Raw genomic sequence first — 6,000 nt, forward strand, 5'->3', positions numbered from 1 at the left:
ACCTTGGGGCAGAATATTCAGTAAGTTTACTATGCTTATAAAATCACTCCTGCAGCAGAGTGACTGATAACCAGAAGCACAGAGAGTAAGTATTGCAGGTGCCGCAATGAGCCCTCCCGCTTGCTGTTGGAGCCATTGGGGCAGCAATGGCAATGTGCAAGTGCTCACTGAATGGCGAGTGCCTGTGCATTACCATTGCTATCCCAACGGCTTCGACAGACAATGGCATAGCTAGAGGGGGTACAAAGTGCTAAGTTTTCCAGGGAGCCTCACCGCAGTGTGCAAGCGGCCCCCTCCGCTTCAGAGCCAGGCTAATGTCTCTGTTTTGCTCCCCCCACCTGGAATGGTTCCAAAGGGGATGGGGAGGGGCTACTTGCAATACTGCGGTGAGGTTCCCTGCAAAACTTAGCAATGGCGAGTGGGAGGGGCTGGTGACATGGCGCATTGCAGTATTTACCATGCCTCTCCCCTCTGCCTAAGCTACTGTTGGTAACAACATCATGGGGGAAATGAAAGACAATTGTGATTCCCTGCAGTGATGTCCCCAATGGGGAACTCAAGAAATATGTTTCGCTGGGATCCAACAATGGAAAATGAACAAAGAAACTGATTTTAAAGCTTGTTTCACTGAAGTTCAGCATTCAGCTCTGTTTGTTCTTTCCAGATCTCCACATTTGACTATATTATGTTTATGACATAATAGAACATTTTAAATTATTTCAAATGCAAACACAGTGACCACAGTTTTCCTTCATAGCTGTGGTCCAGCAAAGTTCTATTCAGCAGAGGGGGTTTCCTCTGCATGGCTGCAAAGGCAAGCAGCATGTTAAGAGTCCATCCCCGGAGACGTTCACCTGCTTAGGGTGCTCCAGGTAGGCTGCTCTGGATGTAAAGATGCCACACTGGAAGTTTACTACCACAGAAAAGGGTCACAGAATCTTGTCCTTTGCAGAGGGAGGGTTGGCAGGGCTACCTCCATTGCTCCAGCAATGGAGAAACCTGGTTTAGAATTTAACTCAGGAAGAGTAGGAACTGGGGTAGCAAGGACTGCTTGGAAGGCTTGAAAACGCCATTTCAAGGCCAGTGGTGAGTAGAGGATGAAGCAAGAGCCTAGGGGAGCTATGAGGAGGAGGAACTGGGTCATTGGTGTAGCTAGAGGGGGTGCAAAGCACTACGTTTTGCAGGGGGCCTCACTGTAGTGTGCAAGGGACCACTCCCCCTCTCCTTCTGAGCAATTCCAGGTGGGGGGAGCAAAACGGAGAAGAAGCAGTGAGGCTCCCTGCAAACCTTCGTGCTTTATATCTGGCAGTGAGGCTCCCTGAAAAACCTAGTGCTCTGCACGCTTTAGTGAGACTCCCTTCAAAATTTAGTGCTTTGCAGGCTGTCATGAAGCTCCCTGCAAAACTTAGAGCTTTGCAACCCCTCTAGTTTCTCCTCTGAGCTGGGTCCAGGTGAGGTATTAACCTCTCTCAATGGGGTACCTCTGAGGCTTTTCTCCCCCCACGTGGACAACCTATGACATTGAATGCAGGCACTGAGAAATGGCTTGCCTCATCAGCGTGTTGCAGAAACTTACAGTGCAATCCTACCTTGCGCTGGAACAGGCAGGCTAGGAGGCCTGCGCTGTAGCCAGTGCAAGACAGGGGCCAGAAATGGCTCAGCCAGAGGCAAGGGGAAACCTTCCCCTTACCCCCGGGTAAGCCACCACGGCCCCAATTGGTCTCCTACACCCACCCTCCCCCCACCCCGGAACGCCTCCCTTCCACCTCCTCCTTGCCATTGCCAGACCCATGCGTCGGCTGAGCTCGGCTGACACAACTCTCCCTCCCCAAGTCAGCACAGAGGCCAGATACATCCCTGCACCAGCACAGTCAACTCCTGAGAAGGTGCAAACATGCTTTATGGCATGTTTGCGACCTTCCGGGGCCAGCACAAGGGACTTGCACTGGCCTAATCCAATGTTAGGATTGCGCCCTTAGATGCCTCCAGCATTTCAGTGTTTTCTTTGTTATTCTCATTGTGGCTTTCATTGTGACCTCAAAATGTACTGGGTGGGGACCACAGTTCATCTGTACGCTACAGTTTAAAAACCACTGGTGTAAACTATGTAAAAAAAAAAAATCCCATCCACCAAGTAAGTAAAAAAAAAATGCTATTTGGGAACATGATGAGTTTATGGAGTGTCTCTTTCTATTGGAAAACAAACATTGCAAATAAGAAAAAAAGAGATTGTGTCCTAATTGTAAAGATGCAAACACAGTGACACTGGTTTGTGGCACTGGTATATCTATCTGTGACACTGGCATAATATCCAAAGGACTTTAGTGGGTGAAAAATAAGGTTTATGACTTGGAGAATGAAACCTTTTCACCAGGAGCACAGTATTACCATAAAAAGAACCCTGAATCAGATCAAGCATCCATTTAGTCCAGCAATGCTGCCCTTCCCCAATGCTTGTCTTCAGCATCTGGTATTCAGAGGTATGATCTCTGAGAAAATGGAAATTCTATTTTGCTGGCATGACCAACAATGATTGATTGACAACCTCCTCAAATTTGTCAAATGCCTCCTTTAAAACCATCTAAATTACTGGCTATCAGAATATGTTGTAGTAATGAATAATGGCCCAATTTTATGGACCATTTACACCATCAGAAAAAAGCATTCTGGTGGCGTTAGCAGCTTTACAGGTGTCACAAAAGTGCCAGCACCAGTGAATGCACCACCACCCCAAGCAGCAAGTGTCCGGGGCAGCGTGATGAAGTGGTGAGTAGTGGTTCCATGTGGTGAAGACCAGAAATGATTGTGAGGTGCTCCAGAAGGAACTCTCCAAAGTGGCAGAATGGGCCGCAAAATGCAGATGCGTTTCAATGTAAGTAAATGTAAAGCCATGCACATTGAGGCAAAAAATCAAAACTTCACATATAGGCTAATGGGTTCTGAACAGTTTGTGACGGATCAGGAGAGAGAACTTGGGGTGGTGGTGGACAGCTCAATGAAAGTGTTGGCCCAATGTGTGGCAGAGGTGAAGAAGGCCAATTCAATGCTAGGAATAAATGAAAAGGAGATTGAGAATAAGAGGGCTAATTTTATAATTGATACAAATCGATGGTGAGGCCACACCTGGAGTATTGTGTCCAGTTCTGGTAGCCACATTTCAAGAAGGACATAGTGGAGATGGAAAAGGTGCAGAAGAGAGCGACTAAGATGATTACTGGGCTGGGGCACCTTCCTTACGAGGAAAGGTTACAGCGTTTGGGGCTCTTCAGTCTAGAAAAGACTCGCCTGAGGGGGGACATGACTGAGATATACAAAACACGCAGGGGCTGGAGAGAGCAGATAGAAAGACACTCTTTTCCCTCTTGGCCAACACCAGAACCAGAGGACATCTGCTAAAATTGAGTGTTGGGAGAGTTAGAACAGAGAAAATATTTCTTTATCCAGCATGTAATTAGTCTGTGGAAATCCTTGCCACAGGAAGTGGTGATGGCATGTTGCCTGGATGTCTTTAAGAGGGAATTGGACAAATTTCTGGAGGAAAGTCCATCACGTGTTACAAGTCATGATAGGTATGAGCATGTTCCTGATTTTAGAAGTAGGCTACCTCAGAATGCCAGGTGCAGGAGAGGGTACCAGGATGCTGGTTGTGTCTTGTTGTCTTGTGTGCTCCATGAAGCACTTGGTGGGCCACTGTGGCATACAGGAAGCTGGACTAGATGGGTCTTTGGCCTGATCCAATGGGGCTCTTCTAATGATCTTATGATGGACAGTGGATGCCCACTGCCACTGGTAAGAACGGAGGCGGTGGGAGGGAAGCAGAAGGGGTGGAATGGGGTGAGCAGAATGGGGAGGTGGCAGAAGAGGAGGGCAGATCAGGCCTGGAAAGGAAATGGGTTTGGTGGCAGTGGTGCCTGCTAAATCCTAACCCCCTTCCTGAGCCTGATCCATCTTCACTGGTATTGCTGGCACAGTCCAAATTGACTCATGGCAGCAGTGGGGGCTTATCCCAGGGGAAGGGAACAAATGTTGTCTTGTCCCGGGGGAGGCCTCAACATGCCCAAACTCCCTGCAGGATACAGTGGACACCAGGTTGGCATTAGGAGTTAGGTAGGATTGGGCGGTAAGTCAATATCCGTTGTGTGCTTTCTTTTGTTTGTCCTGCATCTACTGCCAATCAATACCAAAGGCAGGGGGTTGAACCTATTAGGTCCCTTCCAACTCTATGATTCTATGAATGCATTTGGGTCAGAGTCATCCTGAGCTGTTACACAAGGCCCTCTCAGTTTCTGAGCTGCCATTGTGAATTTTACAACCCTTAGAGTAATAAATTTGTCATAGAAGAAAAACAAAAAACGGTCTTATGATTATCATAAGTAACAACCAAATCAGCTGAAAATCCACCAATATATTTTTCTCTTGAGTAATTATATATGGCACAGAAAGGAAGATCGTCATCGTTAAGTTGTGTCCGACTCTTCGTGACCCCATGGACCAAAGCACGCCAGGCCCCCCTGTCTTCCACTAATTTCCTGTGTTTGTCCAAATTCATGGAAAGGACAGATATCTTTCCTTTCCAGAAAGGAAGGTAAATACTGTCAAATATGTTGAGGCAACTGAGCCTAACCTGAGACTTGACATTCAAGCCTGAGACTGACATGTCAAGCCTGAGACTTGACATTCATAGCCAGGAGCCTCAGCAAAATTCCCAGTGTCACCGGATGATCTGGACCAGTGGCATAGCTGTTCAACTGTTGGCAACCTTCAGTCTCGAAAGACTCTGGTATCACGCTCTGAATGGTGGTTCTGGAACAGCGTCTAGTGTGGCTGAAAAGGCCGATTCGGGAGTGACAATCCCTTCCACACTGGGAGCAAGTGCAGTCTGTCCCTGGTCTGTCTCCCTAGCTATGGGCCTTCCTTCTTTGCCTCTTTGCCTCAGTCTGTTGGCTAAGCGTCTCTTCAAACTGGGAAAGGCCATGCTGCACAGCCTGCCTCCAAGCGGGCCGCTCAGAGGCCAGAGTTTCCCACCTGTTGAGGTCCACTCCTAAGGCCTTCAGATCCTTCTTGCAGATGTCCTTGTATCACAGCTGTGGTCTACCTGTAGGGCGCTTTTCTTCCAAAGTTCTCCATAGAGGAGATCCTTTGGGATCCGGCCATCATCCATTCTCACAACATGACCAAGCCAACGCAGGCGTCTCTGTTTCTTCAGTGCATACATGCTAGGGATTCCAGCACATTCCAGGACTGTGTTGTTTGGAACTTTGTCCTGCCAGGTGATGCCGAGAATGCGTCGGAGGCAGCGCATGTGGAAAGCGTTCAGTTTCCTCTCCTGTTGTGAGTGAAGAGTCCATGACTCGCTGCATTACAGAAGTGTACTCAGGACGCAAGCTCTGTAGACCTGGATCTTGGTATGTTCAGTCAACTTCTTGTTGGACCAGTCTCTCTTTGTGAGTCTGGAAAACGTGGTAGCTGCTTTACCGATGTGTTTGTTTAGTTCAGTATCGAGAGAAAGAGTGTCAGAGATCGTTGAGCCAAGGTACACAAAGTCATGGACAACCTCCAGTTCATGCGCAGAGACTGTAATGCAGGGAGGTGAGTCCACATCCTGAACCATGACCTGTGTTTTCTTCAGGCTGATCGTCAGTCCAAAATCTTGGCAGGCCTTGCTAAAACGATCCATGAGCTGCTGGAGATCTTTGGCAGAGTGGGTAGTGACAGCTGCATCGTCGGCAAAGAGGAAGTCACGCAGACATTTCAGCTGGACTCTGGACATTCCACTACAATGGTGCCATAACTGAAAAGGCCCTGCCTCTTATACCATGTACTAAGCTTCACAGGGTGGGTGGTATATGAGGTTTTCAAAAACCCAGATAAGGCTGCAATCCTAACCACTTTTCTGAGAGTAAGCCCCATTGAACAAAATAGGTCTTACTTCTGAGTAGACCTGGTTAGGATTGTGCCCTAAGTCTCTTGCTTGCAATCTGCATCCATGTCAAAGTGCTT

This window comes from Tiliqua scincoides, chromosome 4, assembly GCF_035046505.1.
Source record: "Tiliqua scincoides isolate rTilSci1 chromosome 4, rTilSci1.hap2, whole genome shotgun sequence".
Taxonomy (NCBI): domain Eukaryota; kingdom Metazoa; phylum Chordata; class Lepidosauria; order Squamata; family Scincidae; genus Tiliqua; species Tiliqua scincoides.